At 39.4% G+C, this 25,154-nt stretch overlaps 1 protein-coding gene across 19 annotated transcripts in view; it reads right to left on the reverse strand.

Moving 5' to 3' along the window:
- The window catches only part of LOC133267099 (poly(rC)-binding protein 3-like), a 498,414-nt gene that overhangs the window by 255,447 nt on the left and 217,813 nt on the right, over window positions 1–25,154 (reverse strand). The window lies entirely within an intron of this gene.

Raw genomic sequence — 25,154 nt, forward strand, 5'->3', positions numbered from 1 at the left:
TACAAGGTTCAATTAGCTGTGCTTGTCAAGGGAGTTAATCAGGTAGGTGGAAGGAGTTAAACCATCTCACATAGCTTGGCATTGCAAGGGTGGCTCTGGCTAGTGCTCTGGTTCCAGCCCCAAGCACACACATTCCTACAGACCCTGGGAACGCCTCCCTTGCACCGTCCATCCTTATCTCCCTGTTTCACACTGAAGACTCAGAGATACAATCTGTCCAGAAAACACAGGACCAAAGGGAAAGTGGAGCAGTCCATAAGGCATTCCATCCTAACGTGAGGGCAGCTGTTCCCACCTGAGTAGAGGTGAGCAGAGACCTCTAGAAGGATAAAACCCACTGCTTACAGATTTACAGTGTCTTGCAGAAAGGCCAGGCAGGACTTGCTCCTCTAAACGCTTGCAGTTGTTTGCACTGTTCTGTGATAGGATTTCACAATGAGAGAGAAATGCAGTGAATGCTCTCAGATGATGTCTTTTCAGCTTTTCTAAAATTACCTAAGTTATTAGCAGTGTTGTGTTCTGCACTTCTTTACAGGGAAAACCTAACCGTGCAGTATCTTAAAAACAACTAATGGGAGAAAAGAATATTTTGTATGCTACTACTATTGTTTGCAAGCAAAAGTGTACAACCTCTGTAGAACAAAAGAGAAAGAGAGGGAAGGACAGGGTTTGCAGCCAGAATAAAGAACAACTGGGTTTATTTTGTGGTATTATGAATGCAGCAAATAAGTCATTTTATTCGTATTTTTCCTCCAATTGTTTTTTTTTTTTTTTGAGGAGTGGGACATTAAGGTGACTAAAAAAAAAAAAAGAAGAGAGGTCAAAAAGCTAGAAAACACAGGAGGGAAAGAAAGGGTAAGCAGACAGAAATTAGGCCTAGATATGGAACCATATCTTACTATGGTACTACCTTTTGTTGTAAAGGTTTCCACTATCAGCTTCAACAAAGGACTGTCTTATAGAGCCTAAGAAAAGGTTAAGCCACAAGACAAGGGCACAAGTGGAATGCTAATACAGGCAGAAATATATTCTTTTGTGAAAGAAGAGAAAAGCTTTCTTTCATTGTTTTATTCTAAGAGAAATTTTTTGAAAGCACATTTTCATGTGAATTCATGATTTCCTCTGCAGCCTGTTAACTGTTTTTTCCCAGCTTTTAATACCAGAGAGAGTTTATAGGTAGGTTACAAACTCACCCAGCCCATTATTTCACCAGATTTTAACTGTTCTTAGCTAAATAAATTTCTGCGTAATACACCTTTGTATTGGAAATCTGAGGTTCCCAGTATTCAGTCTTTTCTGTAGCTCTGATCTGAAGGGAAAGGAAGCCTTCAAGCTGACGCTGAGGACAGAACAGTGATGTGGTCGAGATTAAAGGAGGGATGATTTCAGTGTGTAATCTGAAGAGCTGTCCTGGGTTCAGCAGTAGCAGTCATTTTTCTCCTTCTTAGTAGCTGCTGCAGTGCTGTGGTTTTGACTTTCAGCCTGGGAACAGCACTGATAACACCAATGTTTTCAGTTGCTGCTCAGTAATGTTTACTCTGACCAGGGACTTTCTGAGTCTTGTGCTCTGCCAGGGAGCAGGGGAGGCTGGGAGGAAGCAGAGACAGGACACCTGACCCAAACTAGCCAGAGGTATTCCATAGCACAGCACGTCACACCCACTATATAAACTGGGGGCAATTACCTAGAAGGGCTAGATCACTGCTTGGTCGTGCTGGGTGATGAGCGGTTGTATTCTCTTCCCTTGTTATTTCCCTTATCATCATTATTATTATAGGTGGCAGCAGCAGTGGTTTGTGTTATACCTTAGTTACTGGACTGTTCTTATCTCAGCCCGTGGGAGTTACACTCTTTCGATTCTCCTTCCCATCCCTCTGGGAGTGGGGGGGAAGGAAGGGGGGGGAGGGAGTGAGAGAGTGGCTGCATGGCTGACTGAGTTTAAGCCATGACAAGAGCTCACAAGGAATCCCTTCTTGCAGATGTCAACACAAAAGATGTCCTGACGGAGGCACTTGGCATTTTTGCATTGCTGTTCATTCTGCACACAGGGACAGTGTCCAGCCCTTGGAATTCTCCCAGGCCTTGGAAGGGCCAGCACAAGGGTGTACATATTAATGCCACTGCTGACTTAGCTCCAGCTGCAGAAATATTCATTGCTTTACAATGTTCTTCCTTCTCTTTCCTGGACAGTGCTATGAGATCCTGTAGGTCTTCCCTGAGGCACTCAAAGGAGCTGAAAATAGATCAGTCCATTGGCAAAGACACCTCTAGGGAAAAGCTGCTTCCTAGTGGCTAAAGAACATAGCAAAGAAACATACAAATACCAAGAAAATTGTTCTGAAAATCTTGCCAAATTAGACATATTGGATTTGCAGAGTTTCTTGTAATTATTCTATTTATTGGAAAACTATATATATAAACACATGTACAGTGAATGCATATATGTATGCAAATATATTGCATGTTAGTATATATGTGTGCCTAATTACACATATTTTGTATACACATTTATATACACTCAAATGAGGTTTTATTATTGCTGTGATCTATTGTCAGAGCTCTTGGGTGCAATTTTGAGTGCAAATGACAGGAAATCACCAGATTACTAGCACACTTGCAGTATATAGCTTGAACAAGGTCTGTTTCAACTATTGTTGCAAATAAAAAAAGTAACTGACAACACAAAAAGCACCTTTTAGCCCACGCTGCCTTTCATCCTATCCTTCCATCTTATGTATTTCCACTTAAAGACATGCCCCAGCTTATGTTGTTGCTACACAGGGTGTATCTAATACAGATTGTTTGTTGAAAAGAATGACACTAAGGGAAAGACTGTGGACACCTCAGGAATGTTATCCAGCTCTTGCTATGGTTAATAAATACATCGTAAAGTCCCGTTCAATTTTACTAATACTCCATCTCCAAACTGTTGAATAAATACAACATTTCAAAACTACTGCTGGATGCTGGAGGCTGAAACACATGAACACACAAGAAAAATTATTCTGAAAAGCCGGTCTCAGGCTGCTATTGTTACTAAATTTTATCTGGTGCCACACTTAGCTTAATTACACAATTTGAAATGAAGGCTAGAGATAAAACCAGAAAAGCTATACCAGTAGTTTGTGTAACACAAAAACAGCACCCCTGCATGTCAGGAAGCGGAGAAGAGGGGGTGGGCACAGAGAACTTATCAAGTACGCTGAAAACAGCCAGATGTGGATGAATGATCCTGAGTGCCGCTGAGAATTAGCCTAAACTGCAGTTTAAGATTCTGTGTAATATAAATCAGTGTATTTAAACTCACTCAAATAAAACTGTACTTCCTTACACCTGTTGAAAATATAGCCCCATGTATTTCAGATGATACCAATGATAATTTGAGAAGTGGATTTAAATTACTACTTGCATTAGATGAATCAGTAATAACAAAAATTCAACCGCTGTGGAAAATGTCCTTTCAAATGAGAGCTTCATGATGCTCACATTATGTTGCACACATTATTAAAGAATAATCTAACAGGTTGATTAGCCCTTTCTAATGTTGCCCATTCATTATTAATAAAGCAAGCATACTTTTAAGGCCTGATTCTCAATTATTTCATTAGCTGAATGAAAAATTAAACAAAGATGAAGAGAAACATTTTAACTTCCTTAGCAGCACCGGAGAGGAAAACCTTTTCTCCAACAGAGTATTTAGTGAATTATTTGGCAGGTGGAATAACTGAGGATTTTTGCTGGTGAATATATGCCAATGAACCCACCAGATTTGTTCATTAAATCCAACTCATGGAAAGACTGAAAAGAGTGCATCATCTCAGCAGTAGGGAAATGCCGAAAGATTTTAGATGCTTTGCTTGACCTTTGTTTATGAATTAGCTTCATCCAATGGGGCTGAAAGCCTCCTATAAAAATCCTTCATGTTTTGAAAAAGGGCAAAAAGGAGCCTTGTTGAATTACAAGCTCAATAATACTTATGCACAAATCCATTTTTTCCCAGTTTGTGAAGAACTTGCAATAGTTTTTGCCCCATTCAGTAAATCACTCAGGAACCAAAAAAAAAAAAATAAAAAGTGTGTTCAGGCCAACTGAGAAGAAATTCATAAACAGAGCAGCAAAACCTATAAGAATGTTTAAAACTCAAGATGCTTCCCATTCTTGTGCTCATTTTCGCCATACTTATACAAAGTTACTAGTTACCGTATTTCCATTTTTGACAGATTAATACCCACTACCTTATATGTGTGAGATAGATTCAGCTGACGTCCTACCATACATCAAGACATGCATCCTGACTTTTGTAGAGCAGATTAGTTTAGACTATAGTTTGTTTTTTTTTCCATACACAGGCTGGAAGTGACACAAGCCTCTAGGCTGATACTCAAGTCATGGTTTGCAAGCCATGTGCGTGTCTGAACTCTAGCCAAAGGGTTCAAACCTTCTTTCTTTGAACCTCTTAAATGCTTTGTACTTATTCCTTAATTCTTTCTGAAAGTGTCCGTATATACTGCAGACCACCTAATAGTTACTATGAAACCAAAACTGTCTACAGAATGTTGCCTATCAAAGACTTCTTTCAAAAGACTTAGGGGCAGGACTGAAAGGGAGACAAGTCACAGTTGTATCATGCAAGAGTTGAAGCAGGGAAAAATGGATAAACAAATTTCCCCATTGACTTCCCAGTTCACAAGCAGATCATGGCAGCTGTTGTTGCTGCATTTGTGCAGCTAATGCACTATGTCTGTAATTGGTGTTTGCTGGTATTCTGGAGAATGTACTTAGGGGCCAATTCCTTCCCACATTCCTTAGGGTATCTCCTAGCCCTAGGAACACAGGTGATCAGTAAGTCATGCTTGCTTGTCAGAAACGAATTCACCTGACTTGGTCACACTTCTTAAACCACTTCACTGTCACCCAAAGCAGAAAACTTGAAAAAACCACAAAAGTGCATTTATCTTTTCCATGTGCAGAGAAGGTGAAGGAGGGCATTCAAGAAATATGCTTGTAGGAATGTTCAGCTAAGCACTCATTTGTCTTGGTGCTCCCAATGTCTTCTTGTTTTCTTTTTTTCTTTGACCTCTATTTTTTTTTTCTTTGATTTAAAGGCTACTCTACAGTATTCAAGTTCTTTCTATATTCATGGCTGATGCAACAGATGGAATATTTGGAAAGCGAAGTGAAAGGAAAGATGTAACGTGGATTTAAAAGGTTGCCCTAAGAGCACAAAGCAACAGAAAACAAAATAGATATTTCTGGCAGAAGATGATAAGGGGTGTGGTGAGATTCATCTCCATGGGAAACCGGATAACAGGAATATTATTATTATTTTAAAATAATAAACCACAGCGTTCTTCCAAAAGAATTTTATATGATCAGACTAAGCCTAACATAACATTTTCCTTCTGCTGTTGTCTGAGAATAGCCTATTTAAGAGTTTATACTACTGGCTTTATACTGTGGTTTCAAGCCACATACTATAGGTTTATATACCATGTACTCAATCCCGACATGCCTGATATTTATCGCTGTGTTTACCCACACACCCAGCTGCAGCTCAGGCCCAGAAAAGTATGCCAAACAGTCACCTTTATCCAGTCTCCAAGCTCCCCTCCATCCAATCCAACAGCACTGTCAATAGGAAGTTCTGAATACCCTGAAGAACTGTATGGGTGTCAGGAGATAAAGGTCCAGCCATAACCAATGTTTCCATACATCACTGAGAATGGAAATTGCATGGTTCACAGTGCACTGCATACATGTCCCTTGTGTCAACTGAAAGAGTAGCCAAAAGCACAGCCTAAACAGCAGCCATCTGAGCAGGCAGACCCAGCAACCAGCTCCCATGTTCTTGGAACACGTCAGGATCTTTTTTGTTCATTGCGTATGATGTCTAGCTCAATGGCATCCTTTGATTACTATTCCTGCTACTGTTTCCTCCTAATAAAATTTTCTGGACTACATGAGACTTCATAGCCACATCTCTCCTGCAAGCTTCTTAAGTCCAAATCTTATATACAGTTTATTTCCAATATTGATTATTAAGCAGCGCTTTTTAGGTCTCTGTTGCACAATACTGTGATGACCCAGGCCTTCTAAATGGCTGAGGAGTGACTGAGATATTAAAGTCATAGGAAGGGAGGAAAGGTTTGCTTATATTAGCATCCTGTTAATGTGCTTCGTGTTGCTAATCCTTGACCTCAACCTGATAATACATATATTTTCAGATTTGGAGTGTCAGGATAATTTTTGAGTTCATTCATTCTGGTGCAGGAAATTTAATTTGGGCTTACAGTAAGCAACAGAATTGAAAACTGATGAGGTGATAGTACAGCATATTATAGTATTAGAGTATCGGATTTCTGGTTTTCTTTTTGCAATGCTATAGTAACAGACTAATGTGCAGACATTAGAGGTCTGAAAGGGCTGGAAGACAATATCCATATCCAGTAAATTAGATGCTTAGTGCAACAAATACCCACTGACATGTTATTAAAAAAATGAACTAAAATGCATTCATAGTAACATGTAATGCTGCAAGAAAGGAAGCACATACAGTACGACAAATATCGATAAGCCTGTGAAGGACAAAGAGATGCCATGTATTTCTGAGGAATGTCAGTTGTGATTCTTTGTAGTCATACTTTGAAATAAGAGTCTTATTTGTCATTTCACTATCTGAGAAAAGGCTGAATGCACTCCCCCTCTCTCAGTTGTTATGAAAGAGCTCTAATCATAACTCCTGCATCATTACATTACCAGGGATTTAGATTATGAACCCTAACTTTTCCACTATATGTGACAGGAGCAGTTTTCTCATGAGATTTGCAAAACAGAATCAGCCTAAATATTCAAAGTCAGTATTTCAGAAAAAAAAGAGAAGTGCTTTGTGTAAATGTTGGCAAGCAGAAAGTATCACTGCTCCTGTGTGTTCAAATGAAAAGTGGAGGAATAATCATTACTCATGAAAATTTGGAAAATATGCACCATCTTGCTTTCTCCATTAAATGGAGAGAGTGGCTTCTAATAATGTATGCAGTGTATTTCGGGTTATCTCCTATCTCAGTAGAAATCATTAAAAAAAAAAAAATGTAGGAGCCTTCAACAAACATTTGACTTAGAGCACTGGTTCCTACTTCAGCAAGTCTGGAAATTGGATGATCTTTGTTTCCCATTTCTATCAGTACCTTGACAGGGGAGTTTGGGAAACTCTGTATTTTCCCCACCTATCCAAAAGTTTTCTTGGGAGCCTTAGTCAGCCAATGTTTATAAATCATTCAGGTAACAGTTACAAAACACTTTATTCTTTTACCAGTGTAAAAGAAAGACTATGAGAGGGTTTATTATTTGTTTGGGTTGCAGTCTTTTTTTTCAGTCCCTTACCTCCAGCTGTTTAAGATTTCTTAATCACATTCAGGTTTTTGGGGAACAATTGGTTTAAATTTTGAGGTAGGAAAAACTCTGAGACAATGGAATGAATTCCGCATCAACTAAAACCTTTGTGAACTCACTTGCAAAGATTAGGCTTCAAATTAATTGTTCAAATTCCTTTCCTTAGATTGATGTTTACAGACACAGACTTGACATGCAAAGTAACTTTTTTACACAGGAGGATTGTTTAATTAGTTACTTGTTTTCAGCTGAAGTGTTTACAATGAGGGAGGGATTCTAAACTAGTTTCACTAGTTTCCTGTATTGGCCCCATTACAAAGTCAAAACCTGAGTCTTGCTCTAAATAGGTATTTTAATGTCTAATAGCTAATTAATAATTTAATTTTCTCCTCCCTTTTAAATAATGCATTGAGAATTCTTTTTAGCTGCATCTGGGTTTTGAGTTTCTATAACTGCTTAAAAAATTTCTTCATGCAGCCACCAGGGCTATAGACCAAGATTATTTAAGTTACCAGATACCCATAGGAACCTGGGAAGCAGGGCTGTATAACACTGGTGAAAACCAGCAGCAAAGAAGGTCTTATCCAGAACATAGTGATAGGACAAGGGGTAATGGGTTAAAACTTAAACAGGGGAAGTTTAGATCGGATATAAGAAGGAAATTCTTTCCTGTAAGGGTGGTGAGGTACTGGAATGGGTTGCCCAGGGAGGTTGTGAATGCTCCATCCCTGGCAGTGTTCAAGACCAGGTTGGATGAGGCCTTGGGTGAGATGGTTTAGTGTGAGTTGTTCCTGCCCATGGCAGGGGGGTTGGAACTAGATGATCTTAAGGGCCTTTCAACCCTAATTATTCTATGATTCTATGCCTAGGAGAAGCTGAATATTTCTTTTAAGCCACCACCTCTTCCCTGCCAGAAGGATCCTGATTTATTCTTCACACTCCTTTCTTCTTCCTTTCTTTCCTCCCCTTCTATTTGCAGTTTGTAGCAGAAATTTTGACTAACAAGAAAAACAAGTTTATCTTAGCCACTGTTAATAAGCAATTGATTGTCAGCGGCACATGGCATAGAAGGGTTGTACCTTCTTTACGATACCAGGGAAACAAGGACACATATGAATAGGGAACAACAAAAAAAATCCTCCACTCCCTCTCGCCCCCCCCCCCCCCCCTTTTAACAGCAGCAAAGAAGTTTTTCCCTTTCAGAATAGGACACAGTCTTTCTTTCTCATCCTCCCACACTGTAGTGATGTTCTCCTAATTTCCATTATTAAACTTTGCTTAGACATAACAATATCAACAAAAAAGCACTGAGAGAAACATTATAGAAAGGACTCCCTCTGGGAACTACAGATTTGCTAAGATATGGATATGAGTAATCAGAAATTTGGACCCATGAAAAAGAAAAGGACCTTGTGAAAAAAAAACGTTAATAACTGAGGAGAATCAAGACAAAACTACAAGAAAGCAAGCAGTGCTGTAACTCCAAGAAAGACTTTGTGTGGTGTGATGAACTTGCAGAAATAAGTTATATTCTTCTTAAATAGATTTGTTTGCATGTGACAGCTCCTAGGTCTTCTGAAGACGCAGCTTTGCTTTCACCTCCCCCACCCCAATCAAACCCTAAGTGGTGAGTCACAAGTGACTCTATTTCCTTATAACACAGTTTCTCTCTTACCATGGCTGGTTTAGTGTAAGGGTCTTTTCAATGAGTTACTAGTATGAGAATTTTACCAGCCACTCTCATATCCACACACACAGAAAAAAGAGTGCTATTATTTCCCAATGCAGTGTCAACATGTCATTTTTTCTAAGACACTTGAGAGTCCCCCTCTTCCAAAATCAAATGCTTGTATTTCATATTTGCTGTTTGTTTCTGCACATACTTTTTTTGCAGCAACTGTTACTGCTTTTCCTGATTTTACTCACTTTTAAATGAATCCATTTGGTCTTCCTGTCTTAGCAAGAGTAGCCTCTGCTGAATCATAATACTTACAACTTTGAAAATGAATTTTTCATTTGGAAACTTCTTTGAAAATGAATTTGTTTTCCCAGTTGCACCACATACTATCCTGCTTAAAAATGCCCTTAAAGAGCAAAAACCAAAAAGTCATTCTGTATCCTTCTCACCTGTCAGTTTAACTCCTTCAAAGACCTCTGTTGAGGGACTTGGAATCAAAGCAGACTGTATCAGCTGAGTCACTCATCTCCACACACTTGCTGACTACTTAAATTAGAAAAGATTTGCAAATAAAAATTTCTTTACAGTAGACATACCAATTCTTTCAAATAGATCATGTTTATCCGGGTATCAACTAAATCTGTCTTTTGTTACAGTTGCAACTAGTTTCACGGCATGGATCTCAGTCACACTACTGCCTTTTCCAGGTTCCACCTAAATCTTTCTTCAAAGACCAGCATCACGCTATCCCCTGTATTCCAATACCAATATAGTTTTAAAACAGGATGTTACACTCTGCTACTTTTAAGCTATTTTATCCCTGAGTTATTTTGGGACCCTTTATGAATAGTGTCTGGTCCTCCTCTTCTGTTACTGTTCATTTCCTCTATTTCTACTACAACCTCTTAGACATTTATTTCAATTAGACACAAAGTCATCGTTGTGTCCTTCCCCACAAAAAGGTTTTGCCGTGAGACTCTCCTTAGTTTCTTTAGCAGCGAGTGCTGATGTAAAGAGCTCATTAGCCCCATCAGCAACATAATTCTGTTTCTTTTCTATTTCTACCCCTTTGAGTGTTTCTTCTTTGTGCTTGGCCTTTTAAACTGTCCCTGAAAAGCTTCTTGTTCCTGGATATGGATAGGGATCAAAGCTATAGTTCTGATTCTTTTAACTGCTTGCTCTTCAAACTCTTCTTTTGTCTGCACATTTGTGCAATTGGCCAGAGTTTAAGATCCTTTATCTTTTCTTAATTTGGATTAAATTTTAGTTCCCTAAAGGATAGGTTCTTCTAGTAACCTCCATTAATTTGTTCATTAGTCATAATTTTATCCTTTTCCAGTCCTTCCTCTAGTGCTTTATTTCCAGGACAGTGTTCATTGCTAATCTTCATGCTACAGGTAAGGATAACTCAGCTGTTTCTTCTAGGTTCTATTAATGATGCTTTCTCATTTTTACACAGCGTACCTTCTGAATGGCCGCTGGCAATTTTCTGCTACCCTGTTGCTCTTGAAGGGATGCCCAATCTTAATACAGTATTGGTGGCAACACTGATACAACGATGCTTCAGCTGTAAGATTTCAACCAGGCCATTCCTTACATTGCTACTGAATCAAGGGCTGAATTTTCCTGTGTGAGTACCCTGACCAGCTGCTGTCCATCAAAATATCATTGATAGCACCTCAGAATTATCTCTGCTTTATGTCTTGAAGGAACATTTGCCAAGTTCACATGGGAAAACTTTAAGTTACATCATAATAATTTTCTCTGCTCTCTGCTTCTCTCAGAATATTACACTGGTTCTGACATTCTCTGATCAAGCAGTCAGTAATGTGTCACAAGTATTATATTGTTCCCATTGATGCCTGGAATTTCATTTCATATTGATTCTAATGTTACAAATTTCAATGGTGAGTTGACTGATGTGATTTGAATCTTATCTCCTTTAACTTATTATTATTATTCCACCTTACATCTCTTGTATGTTTGGTACTAGTTTCTTTTTGATTGTCTTCTTTCCAGTCAGATGTTGACATACACTATTTACATCCATGTCTTCATTTAGTTATGAATTCCAGTTCCATCCTAATTCTTAGATTTATACTACTTCTTTTGAAATACACATATGACTATCTTAGTTCCTTTCTTGGCAGTCTATTTAAAAGACAACCCATTTGATTTTCATTTGCTATATATTTGGGAAAGAAGATAACCAGTAATTCACTTATGGGTATCAATGTTTTCTATCTTGCCTAAGAAGTATTACCACAAACTGCTGTTCTTGTCCCTAGTAGAAGTGTCAGCGGATCAGTGCCTGATTGTTCTCTGGACATCCCAACCTGACAAAGGACCATTTTGGAGAAATCTTCTCTGGCTACTCCTGTTAGTTCATCTTGCTAAGACACGTGCAAGGTACTTTAGTAAAGGAATAATTTCTTCATCTCAGTATACTGTTTTTTCTCTAAATGCTGCATCTGGAGTTATCCACTGTTATAGATGTCTGAATAACACATTATGACCTAGAGGCTCAGTTCTTCTATGCTTTGTATTGTTAGCAAGTTTACAAATAATCTTACTAAAGTAAAATGAAGACCTAAAACCTACTACCACTGTCAACAGTAGAGGCCTAGAAAAGTCCAAACATACTTCTCCCAGACTTTAGCAACTCAAGGATTTCCTGAGCCAAAGATGCTATCTTGGGGTAATCCCAAACACAAATACAGGCTGGGCAGAGAATGGATTGAGAGCAGCCAGCCATGAGGGGGAAGATTTGTTTGTGTTTGTCCATGAGAAGTTCAACATGACCCAACAATGTGTGCTTGCAGCTCAGAAAGCCAACTGTATGTTGGGCTGCATCAAAAGGAGTGTGGCCAGTGGGTCAAGAGAGGTGATTCTCCCACTCTACTCCACTCTGGTGAGACCCCACCTATGGTACTGCATTCATCTCTGGGGCCCCCAACACAAGAAGGACATGGATCTGTTGGAGTGAGTCCAGAGGAGGCTTCAAAGATGATCAGAGGGCTAGAGCACCTCTCTAATGAAGACAGGTTGACAGAGTTGAGGTGGTTCAGCCTGGAGACAAAAAGGCTCAGGGGAGACCTTAAAGCAGCTTTCCAATACCTAAAGGGGGGCCTATAAGAAATCTGGAGAGGGACTTTTTACAAGGGCATGTAGGGACAGCATAAGGGGGAATGGCTTTAAATTGAAAGAGGTAGATTTAGATTAGATATTAGGAAGAAGTTCTTTACTGTGAGGGTGGTAAAGCAGTGGCACAGGTTGCTCAGAGAAGCTGCCCATCCCTGGCAATGTCCAAGGCCAGGCTGGACAGGGCTTGGAGCAATCTTGTCTAGTAGTAGGTGTTGCTACCCATGACAGGGCTGGAACTGGATGATGTTTAAGATACTTTCCAGCTCAAACCATTCTATGATCTTCTGTTTGCAAACCTTGATGATGTTCTTCCATTCATTTCTCCAATAACATTCTGAATCCATGTAAGTAAAGCTCTAGCGGAATTGCAGATTGAACACAAGCAAACTAAAATTCTTTCTGACGTACCATACCACACCCTCTCCATAGGAAAAACAACACAATTCCACAGAAGTTCAGTAGAGTGACACAGTTAACAGTGTCTCTCCCCAGTTTTTGCCTCCATCCTCCAGTGTGTTGTCAGGTACAGCATGCACCTGAAAAGAACACATCAGAGACAAAAACTGTTCTGTTAAGCTGAGAGCCTGTTTAATGCATCTTAAGCTATAAACCCCACACCTTTAGGGAACATGCTAAAAAAAAATAACCATCTGTTTTTATATGAAAGAAGAAGATCACTAAACTGCGTATTTTCCTTTTATTTTTAACAAGGCTACTTGAAAAGTAGATGGAATGTGAGAGATGCACCTTGGCCATGCACACCGTCCTTGCTTAGCTCTCCTCAGCTTCTGAAAGAGTTCTGACCTAGGAAAGTTCGAAGCACTTGAATACTCCGTGTTGGGCATGCTCTGCAGCTCTTCTACTAGTCAGGGGGTGTACCCTGAAATAGGGACATGATGCATTCATGAGCAGCTGTGAAGTGTTCTGCTTTTGAAAACTGTAAGAAGCACCAGATGAATTTGTCCAACTGCTCCTAACACACAGCTTCTTATAATTTGCTCTAGTTTAAAACTACGTTGCTCTAAAACACTGCATCTGAAAATCTAGATGTTATAAGCAGTTAAAACCAAACTAATGCTTCGGACTCAGGAGAACCTAAATTCTGGCTCTTGATATCAAGTTCAACTGGGAGAAAGAAAGAGGTCTTTCAGTGGAGGAAAAAGAGTAAGAGAGGGAATGTAGAAGTAGCTGTATCACCCTGTGGATTTCTTCAACTATATAAATCAAAGTTGTATTTGGGCATTTAAATGGATATAAACACACACACACACAGACATCCATGTACAGAAACCGTTACTTATTCTATGTAAAACTGCCTGTTTACCTATCATTTTATATGTACAAACTGCATTAATAAAGCTCTGTTAAATAATTAGAAGACAAACAATCTTGTAAGAATACTGTGGATTTCTTGCTGCTTGATACAAATTTTTCTTAGTCTTTATGCACTGCAGTGGGGTTCCTGAAGCTTTCATAATCAATACTTAAAAAGAAAACTATCCTTCACACTGAAATGTTTACATTCCTTTAGCACCAGCTTCACTATCGTTGCTTCTCTATATCTAAAAGCTGGACTGCCCCAACATGATTTCCTTTCTAAACTGAACTACTTGCTCTCCTTCGTGCTTTGGGACACACTGGAAGCATTTCCAGTCTGCATCAAAAGTGGGAAATCTAACATGGGAAAAAAAAAAAAAGTTAATTTTCCCCCAAATGTTTTTCAAATGTCATCAAAACCAGATATCTTCAAGGGGAAAACTATTCTAATTTTTCCATGATTCAAAGTCCACACTGTTTTTTCAACAGCAAGCAGGAGACATGTCGGTATAAGTAAAAGATGCCTGTGACAGCTGTACTACCCTGTTGGCTGTGGCTAGAGAAGGGGTCCGATGATATCAGTATCCCGTGCAGCTTCTCTCTCTTGAACAGTCTTGCTGCTGCCACAGAGGGCAAGGCTAAGCTGGAGAATATGGCAGCTACTGCTGGGAAGAAATGGTTCCCCTAAGGAACAGTGGCTAACGCCTTGCCCCTGACAGCATCAGTAGGAAGCTCTGTCAACACTGTCACAAAGACTTGAGCTGGCTCAGAAAGAAGAGCTGATGTATCCCTCACTGTTTAAGATGATTGTCCCTTCTTTCATGCCTGTACTCATTTTGTAATCAACCTTTCAGCAGATGAAATGAAGCATTATTCTGATTACAAGTGCATCTTTAAAACATCACTCCTGAGCATAATTTTGCAGTGACTAGACAAAGACAACTTCTGATTTATCATCTGCTTTTAATTCATTTCTGAGTGAAGATTATGAGTAAATAGGACATCTTCCTGTCTCCTCAGTTAGTGTACTTATATTCTCTGAATCCCACCAACATGCCTGAAGGCACTGCACACAAAACCCATGCTATCTGGGTTGGATAAGTGCTTTCTCTTCCAAGGATACTGCAAGATAGATATATTAATACCTCCAGAAAATACCTATGGAGTATGGTGACGGGGAATCTTTCCCCATCACTTGCTTTTTTATTTCCTGCTAGGACTGAATCACAACTGCCTAAGTATGCCGAAAACTAGTATTCGTTCAAGATTATCTTTCTCTATTAAGGTGCATTAAAAAGGAAACACAATGTCTCATGTTCAGACTTTTCACATCACTTTCTGCAAGATCAAAGTTATTTAACAGCTGCTTATTTTGACCCTTTGAAATGACCACAATTTACTAATGGAATTACAGTTCTTCACCTGTCACTGCATACCAATTTGTTAGAAGCTTTGGAATAAATTTCTGTGCAAATGAAAATGATTGTCACCATTGTTACCGGCCATAAAGAAAGAGTTCAGAGTGTTTCTTAATAGGATATAAATGCTGTGAGTTGTTTCTGATGAATTACTTCAGTCCTAAAAAATAAAGAGTTTAAAAAGGTGAACGTGGAGTTGCAGTCAGGAAGACAGCAAATGTTACAGGAGGACAGAGCTGTAAATGTGGGCACAGCAGGATGCCAAGGCTACAGACAACCACCAAAAGTGCATGCCTGGAATATGGAGTCTTTTTTAATTAGCATCAAATTTCCCTGAAACAAAACAACCTTCCAGGGTACCATTGCACTTTCTGTAGAGGTGGGAAGGAATTCAGTTAATTGTTTCTTCACAAACACTTAACTTCATTGGGTAACTCAAAGTTTCTCCTGTTAGCTTACAATAGATTTTCTGTCACTAACCAGCTGGAGAAATGTGGTCCCAAAATTGATACTTGGGACTGTTTAATCATACTCTTCATATTTTGAAACTGGCCACATTCAAATGTCCTCAGTCCAGTGACATCTCAAGCAACGAGATCATTGTGAGGGCTGCACATTAGTGAGCTGATCTGATGCATCACTGGTAAGCAACACTGTGCCTAGTCCTTTTCTGGCTGAAAAGGACTGAGAGTGAGCAAGGAAGGTAAATCAGACCCAAACTTTGTTTACTTCTGCCTAAACTGCATACTTATCTATATTTTTAAATGAACAAGGGCCAAATACAGGGCCTGGTTCCTCCAGCATATTCTGTTATAAGATCTGACCATCTATCTTGGAGTTTTTGTTCAGATGTATATTTTAAAGATCATTTTAGGTGTCTACATTTTTAGTTTATTATGGCAATAATAGAATACTGATAGAGGAACTCGTTGCCAAGAAATGTCTCACAGAAGATTTTAAAACTGCCTGCAGAGCTCTTCTATTTTACAGGCTTACAGGACCAGTCAAGTAGGAAGGGCCTCAGGAGGTCTCTGGTCCAACCTCCTGCTCAAAACAGGTCAGCCATGAGGTCAGACCAAGTTGCTCTGGGCTTTATCAAGGCACGTCTTGAAATCCTCCTACAATGGAGATTGCCAGAATCACTGTCCCCATGTGAAAAAGTCTCTCCCTATATCTAGCAGCCTAAATCTTCTCTTTTTAGCTCTCAGCTATTGCCTTTTGTTCTTCTACCATGCCCCTCAGTGAAGAGCCTGGCTCCGTTTTCTTGCTAACCGATCTGTAAGTGTTGGCAGGCCACTGTTAGCTTTCCATTCTTCCCCAAGCTGAACAATTCCCATTCTGTCACCCCCTCTTCACAGGACAAATGCACCAGTTCCTCAACCATCTTGGTGACTCTTCCCTGAATATGCTCCAGTTTATAATTTTTCTTTTATTAGAAGCCCTGCTAATAAAACTGGATAGAGTATTCAAGAAATGGCCTAGAAAGGCTAAATAAAGAGGAATAATCACTCCATTGGATCTAACTGAAGTCCTGTTAATGTATTCCAGCATATTGTCAGCCTTTCCTGCCAGGGCACACTGCTGACCGACAGGCATCTTCCTCTCCACCAAAAGTTTGCTCAGTCATATGCTGCTGTGTAACAGAATCACAGAATGGTTTGTGTTGGAAGGGACCTTAAAGATATCTAGTTCCAACCCCCTGCCATGGGCAGGGACACCTTCCACTAGATACTCTCTTAGATAGCCCTCTTCTGTCCCCTTTGATACTAATTATTTCTTCCAAGAACTGTCTGTAACAGTTTGAAGTTCCCAAAGCAGTGTTAAGAACAGCATCACTATAGCAAAAAAAGGTTTTTTGTAAAGAGGATCAAAAATAGTTTAAATACACTAACCCACATACCTCTACCGTAGCCATTCCATTCCTGTACTTAAACAATGAAAGCATACTCAGTCCCAGGTAGGTAAAAAAAGACAAATGATGAATTAATTTAATACAAATTTGTGATGGAAAAGATGTGTAAAAAGTGCATGCTAATAGAAGTAAAATAATGCCTACATCCAACTGTAAGAAAAATTAACTACACTAACTACAAAGGAGGAAAACAAGATAAATAGATACTTATACCTGAGGTAATTTTTAATCTTAAGTATTGATGTTCTGTTTCTACTGACAATTACTCCTAAGACCTTACAGGAAATAATAGCTGAATATTTCAACTGTTCTAACAGGACAAGGAAATATCCCTCATTCTCTCAATATACCACAGCTTACCAAGCTTATTATCCTGCTGAAACTAAGATCTATTAGGATCTATCAGCCTTTTTTTTCTCTTCTTTTTTGTGAGTGCTAAATATACACAAGAGGCACTGAGGAAGGAAGGGTATTCAAGCTGCTTAACTTAACACCACTGAATAGGAGGCCCAGACATCTCTGTTTCCCTGCCCAAAGTCATCTTTGATAGGAATGCAATTTTAAGAATTTGTGCCTACATTTTGCTCACAAGCATTCCTACACAAGATTAGATATTTTGTATTTGCTTTACGATTTCATGTTTGGTCCACCACCATGGATATCTGTTTGCTAGCAGTAAAGAACACTCTGTGGGACTTGAGGTTTCAACACAGATTTTACAATACTGTAAGACACAGATTCTTACTTAGATCTTTTTAGACTTCCAAAAGCTGAGCCAGTACTGCATATTCAATTTCCATTAGGGTAAAGCTGAGCTAAACCCAAAGTGGGTTGATGGTATCAAAGTGGGCTTTCATCTGAAAGGGTCTTGTTTAAGGCCATAGCAACCAGGCAGTTTTTAATGTGTTTCTCCTTACTCATACTGAACTCAAAATACCTACTTAATCATATACATTTCTTCAGGGCCTTCCGCATTCTCCCCAGGCCTCTGTGCACTCCCTTAAAAGCATGCCCATTCACAGGTTACCTCCAGTCTTGGAATTAGATTAACATCTTCAAGAAGGTCACCATATATCATATCTCATTATCTTAGTGAATCAAATGAATTCCAAATATTTTCACCTTCAGTACACATGGCATATATTAAGTAAGTGCATCTGCATCTTACTGTTCTGTATGTCATATTTCTCTCATTTCAGAGACCTTCCTGAGTTTTCTGTTATTTTCCTGCTTATTTCTTTTCATGGGTTCCAGGAGAATCAGTTACTAATGGCTTTGATAGGGAGGAACATGAATTTGTTGTTTTTCTGTTTAATGTTTTTAATAAAGTGCATTGTGAACCATCATAATCTCAGGCCAAATTGCACTTGAGTGCAGAAGGAAATGATCAGGATGAAGCTTCCTGTCTCCTTGTGTGATTAGATGCATGCAAGCTGCAGCACTATTTAGAAAGAAGGGATAAGACTCAGTTATGACTAACATAATGAAGATTGTTTATTCAGGACATTGGAGAATGTCAAATCCCCTGCTTCTTCCCCAGTCTTATAAACAAACTGTCCTCTCTGCTGCTCAAGAACTCTTTTATGCCCGTGCAGAACTCCAGAACAGACCTTTGTCAACAGCAAGTAGAGCATCTTTTTTGATGATTTATCCTGTTCCTGATAAATACCTGAAAATCCTCAGCAGCAGTGACAATTCAGTTCATTTATGATCAGTTATCTCTCAATTATTTTCAAAAGCTCACATAATAGTCCCTATCACTGCAAAGCTCTTCTAGCATTAATTTTACTGTCAATACAAGCTTTGTCAGCAGCTACCATGTTGAATGTCAGTATTCCTTTCAAATTTTTAACATTTAAAAGCTGTTCTAGTTGTATTTGCTTGATTCAAAACTAATAAAAAAGAATATTTCACCTTCATAATGTAAGCTCTGTTATGCATTTACTGTTCACAGAGTTCTGGTAAAATCTATAAATAATTCACAAAGTAAACACTACCTCTAATCGTTACCTTCCTTTAGACTTTGTGCCATTCAGATATGAAATTCTAGCCTGAATTACATTACAATTATTGCTGTTTATTTGACTAATGTGACTGGGGGAAATAGATTCAGAGCACAGTCATGATACGTGGAGAGCAACTGTAATGAAATCTAGAGTTATTCCACTTAAATATGTGTCAGTGGGATCAGAATCTACTTGCGCTACATCTAGCAGTCCTTCTTGTCCTTGTTATTGTTGTGGTTTGCCAGAGGTCCAGACTGTAAGATGCAGCTGACTGGGTTAAACATAATAGCTGGCTGGAAGTTGTACAAACATAAGGTAACAGCAGTAACTTTCAAAACGCTGTCAAGAGCAATTATGTCAGATGCAATGGCATTCAATACTGCTTAGCTAAAAATTTTATTGAATACATTTCATAAGCACTGCAGCCTGCATGTAATAGTAGAGGTGGACTGACATAATAATAAATTATTCATGGACAGTCAATGGCATTGTAAAAAAGCAGATTCCTCTTCCGAAAGACTACAACTACTTTTGAGAATATCAGTTGAATAGCAACTGTGCTTTAAGACCAAAGTCTTTCAGTGAATCAAAAATACAAAACCTTGTAATGACATAGAATCATATAATAGTTAGGGTTGGAAAGGAACTTAAGATCATCTAATTCCAACCCCCCTGCCGTGGGCAGGAACACCTTACGCTAAATCATATCACCCAAGGCCTCGTCCAACCTGGCCTTGAACACTGCCAGGGATGGAGCATTCACAACCTCCCTGGGCAACCCATTCCAGTGCCTCACCACCCTAACAGGAAAGAATTTCCTCCTTATATCCAACCTAAACTTCCCCTTTTAACCCATTTTAACCCGTTTTAACCTATTACCCCTTGTCCTGTCACTACAGTTCCTAATGAAGAGTCCCTCTCCAGCATCCCTATAGGCCCCCTTCAGATACTGGAAGGCTGCTATGAGGTCTCCACACAGCCTTCTCTTCTCCAGGCTGAACAGCCCCAACTTCCTCAGCCAGTCTTCATTCGGGAGGCGCTCCAGTCCCCTGATCATCCTCGTGGCCCTTCTCTGGACTTGTTCCAACAGTTCAGTGTCCTTTTTATGTTGAGGACACCAGAACTGCACACAATACTCCAGATGAGGTCTCACAAGAGCAGAGTAGAGGGGCAGGATCACCTCCTTCGACCTGCTGGTCACGCTCCTTTTGATGCAGCCTAGGATACGGTTGGCTTTCTGGGCTGCAAGCACACACTGAAACTGGCTCATGTTCATTTTCTCATCAACCAACACCCTCAAGTCCTTCTCCACAGGGCTGCTCTGAATCTCTTCTCTGCCCAACCTGCAGCTGTGCCTGGGATTGCTCCGACCCAGGTGTAGGACCTTGCACTTGGCATGGTTAAACTTCATGAGGTTAGCATCAGCCCACCTCACAAGCGGTGTCAAGGTCCCTCTGGATGGCATTCCTTCCCTCCAGCGTATCAACCGAACCACACAGCTTGGTGCCATCGGCAAACTTGCTGAGGGCGCACTCAATCCCACTGTCCATGTCAGCTACAAAGATGTTGAACAAGACCGGTACCAACACCGATCCCTGAGGGACGCCACTCATTACTATATCTATGCAACGTAAGTCCATGTCTATAGGCACAAGCCAGCAAGTATGTATAATGAGAAGGGTATAAAGTGCCTAGCTTGGAGAAAGAAGAGTAATATACAGATGCTTTATGGTACTGGGGTGTAATAAGTCCTAGAACTCTCACAACCAGGACTCACACAACCATAGATGTTGATATTTACATGACCAGGAAATTAAAAAATATTTTAAAACCCCCCAAAACACCACCTTATGCTATGTAATTAGATATCAGTATTAAAATAGGTTATTAACTACGGCAAAATGAATGTAACAATTACTTAGGGTTACTGTTTAAAGAGGAATAAGCACTCAGCAAAATTCTAAAAGCTTACATACGGAAGTTAGCGTAGACAAATAGTATCTCTAGGCAACGTCATGCCCACAAGATCTACGCACACCTTTATCACTGCCAAGGGTCCTAGTAATTCCACTGTGCAACATGCCACAAAAACACAATCAAAGCAAGAAAATAGACTGCTTAGTGTTCCTCATGTTCAGGCACAACTTTGATAAATAGATGCCATGGCACTTCATGGTGGGAATAGAAAAAATAATAAAATGTTCAAAATATATTACTATGTCAAAACCAGTTCTGTCATCATCTGACATGGCACAAAGTGCCTTATTTTTAACTTTCTCCCTGTATTTACTCATAAAGAAGATCTGGATAGCAATAGGTAATTATCTAGGGTGTTAATGTGCAGCAATGCTTGTCTGAGCAAAGGCCTGGCAGACTTGCTTGATATGGAAGAGAGCTTCCTGGTAGACTTTGGCATCTCTGAATCCACAGGTCTAAGGAAGAAGATGGGGTAACCTCAGCCCTCTCATTGGAAAAGCTAGCAGAGAATTTGCCATCCCCTGTAACTTGTTCTGCAGACAGCAAATATTTTTGCTTTCTGTAGAGTAGTCCACATGGGAGAAAAACTAATGTCTGTTACCCTAAGATAAAAATCTGCTTCATGTTACTTTGCTTTTATCAATCTCTTTACCACTTGAAGAGAGGGGGAAAAAAAAAGCTTCTTTTATTTTTTCCCTATTGCTTTCTAACAAGTAATGAAAGATCTATTTTTTCTCTCCTATGATTTTATTTTTTCATGCATTGTGAAGTAGACCCCTTTTTAATATCTCATAGGTTGCTTCCAACTTCCCCAACCTTCTTACCTGACACTGAGAAAGACATTGCTATTAAATGTTTCTAGGTCAAACCCAAATTGAAGTTTCCTGTTTGACAGCTAAGAACAACTTATCCTTCACTGTCACTAGGTAAACACAATATTGCTGTTCAAAGAAAATCATGGCAGGAGAGGAAACAAAGTAGATAGTAAAGGAAAAAAATAATCCATCAAAACAGTGGCAATGTTTCCCAAAACAAAACCAAATCCCTCCAACCCCTTTACATCACTCATTCACGTAATTTTTCAGTTGCAAAGGGAGCTCATTATCTTAGTGAGGCTTGATTCATTAAAAATAGAATGCAAAGGTAATTTTTTTCCACTTCAGTACAAGCATTGTTAAGAAGCTGTGCTACTGCAGTCATCTTACTGTGAGGCCAACATGCTACCATAAAAACCAAAGATGGATCATAGGGTCTTTAGCACTTGTTTAGTATACATTTCATTTCTTTTCCTACTGGTCATGAAAGTGTCCCTCTTTTTATGGCCAAATTAGGAGGTGCCTAAAACAAGTGAAAGAGATAGCACCATGCTCAAAGGCACAGAAACTTCACTTGATCTCAGCAGTCAGTCTTTGTTTTCACATTTAAGCTGTGCCCACAAACAAGAAATACACTGAATAATCTATTGCAACCTTGGAAAGAGCCCACTGCAGATGATTCAAAAACTTGAATAGGAATGTCTAAAAGAACTGTAAAAATTATCCATTCAACTACTACTGAAATTAAAGTCATTACCTGTTTATATATATACACATACACAAAATTATCTACAGGTAATTTTATAATGGCCTAAAGACTGGACAAGGGACGGAGACTCATCCTTTTACCAGAGGCACTGGGAGAAATACTGCATCTGCTTTTCTCACAGCATCAATCTGAACATTTGGTGTGTCTCAAAACCTTGTTACCTTTTGATCTTCCCAGCTGACAAATTTTTTAAAGAACAGTTACGGAACCTGTAGGGTGGCATATTTAGGAAGATTTCCTTCCTCTTCTGTCAGAGCAGCTGCACAAGCCCGATGCATACAATCTATTAGACAGTTGGCCCAAAGGCACAGAGGCTGCACATTACCTGACAAGTTGGAAACTTTCACTGGGGAACAAACATCAAGCCTTTGTCCTGCATAAATGAACGTGGAAGATCTATCTAGAGGATAGAGCCATTGCCTTTGTGTTGCTCAACATTCCCTTGGCAACTGATTTTTCTGCTGCAATGTTAATCAGCTTTTCAGGGCTTTGTTCACCTACTCTTCACCTGCAAGCATCCAGTATGACAGCAATTGCTTCATGCATGCAAAAACAGAAGAAACAGTCCAAGAGGGAGGATTAGGATGAGAGAGTTTCAGGCACAATAAATCAAGCAAACAATCTTGATCTCCCTCTATAGAACAAACTCAGAGGAATGTCTAATGTTAATTTGAACAATGAGTTTGAAATCAGTGTCACTGAGATTGTGCTACAGTTTGTGAAAACATATTGCATTTGGTGATGTCAACTGTTTGCTTCACCGGAATAAGACACAAGTTTGTTTAAAAGCCATCAGCTGTTTTTCTGAAGACCTTTAAATTTCTGGTTCTGGAAGAGGGATTCAGCCAAAGCTATAGGAAATAATACCCTTCCTCCTCCGCACATACTGCTTCACCCTGAGCAAAGATACAATCCCAGAGAAGCAATGCCTGCGAACTTAGTAAATATAATATGTACAATATGTACAACCAAACCCTTTAATTTCTACCTGGTAGCAATACTAATGGAAGCCACCTTCAGAAGTCTTGTAAAACAACTCAATCACTCATTAATGCAAGAGCACTAACTTCATTATAAATGTCAACTGGTTCAGCCTGAAACCTGAGAAGCAGTTTAGAAAAATCTCAGCCTAATCTTCTATTGTTAATTAATTGCGAATTAGAATGATACATGCTAGAACTACTTTGTCTACTCCAAGACAGGTAGCCGTGCCCTTTGACGTCTTACACATACCTTTCAATGAAATAAACTATGTAACATGACCCCAATTGCTCCATGTTTCGACAGAAATCAGACCTTGTCCCAGTAATCTTGATGTTCTTCTCTCTTGCAAAAGGTCACTTAAAATCTTTTCTTTTTTTGGATACTTTTAGATAGTAGTTTAAGCCCCATATAAAGCAACTGCCAGATTGCTGTGATCACTTAGATGGGAGAACTATGAGGCAAATCAGGAGAACTAAATTCAGTGTCTAAACCAGGTTAAATTCTACCCATCTTTATGCTTTTTAAACATTCTTCTGTACTACATCTACTTTAATTAAAACTGTTAAAAGGTGAAAAATCCATGAAATCTTTCAGGAACACACAAATTACTGCAGGTCATCAAACTTAACCAACTATCCAAAACACAGATCATTTAATACATGCATGATCCCACCCTTGCTTGGAAAACATCTGCCTTGAATCAGTTATAAACCAGGGATGGAACACGCCACTGATTAATAAGTACAAAAAAAAAAAAAAAAAGCAAATTTGAACTCCTGTCCTTCCTTCAGAACTCTTTTCTTCCCATACTTGGCATACTAAGCTGGCAGTTTGCACAAACAAGTCCTTACTGCTTTTAGAATTCTTGGTCCTCTGGGTAGTATCACCACTTGTAATAAGCTAGGTCTGAGATAAAGAGATTTTTTATAATCACTGAAAATTAAACCCATAGTTGTTCTTTTAGAAAAAACATTGATGGACATTATCCAGTATAGCACTACTGCTGCAGGGCTGCTGCCGAAGAGCAAGACGCTCCGGTCTGTCTCTGCTCTGTGCCCTGAGCTGTGCTTGTAGACCATACAGGGAGCAGGTACCATACCTGTGTTGCAGTCAGCCTCAATCTAACACAGAGTCTGTTAGATCCAGAGGATCTGCACATGATTCCTCCCCTGTTCGTCATTTCTAGACAGTACATATCAGTGCATCTTGCTCAGGGTTTTCCACTTGTCCTGGCTGCCAGCCTCTATCCCATTTCAAGCACCTCTCCTTTATACTGTAAATGCATCTTGTCACCCATTCCCTTCCACTAGCCAGAAATGTTAACAGAACCCAACCATGTCTAATTATCTTCATCCACATATACACCACCACAGTTGATAGGTATCCAGCCACTGAATTGCTTGCATAGTTCTCACCCTTTTCAGTCCATCACTGGACATGCAGCTCTTAAGAGTACTGTTAGCATGCCAGATTCAAAGATTATCTACACCACACAGGAGGAGCATGAGCATTTCAAATAGATACATGTCAGTGAAAGGATGAGCTGTGTTCAGCAAAAAGATAGTAGAAAACAGAAATAGCCTGTTTTCAAATGTTCACCTACCAGAGGGTGGAATTCAATCCAGAGTCGGAAATCTAACAGGTAGTAATGCAGCTTAGTATGTTAGCACAAGCAAACCTCCCCTTTGGCATCAGGAGAGACTCCTGCACCAGAGGTGTTGGGAACACATTTTCAGCCCTAGAGG

Source organism: Pezoporus flaviventris, unplaced genomic scaffold (assembly GCF_033815535.1).
Source record: "Pezoporus flaviventris isolate CSIRO_AGI_PZ_B2104156 unplaced genomic scaffold, CSIRO_AGI_Pfla_v1 ptg000007l, whole genome shotgun sequence".
Classification (NCBI taxonomy): Eukaryota; Metazoa; Chordata; class Aves; order Psittaciformes; family Psittacidae; genus Pezoporus; species Pezoporus flaviventris.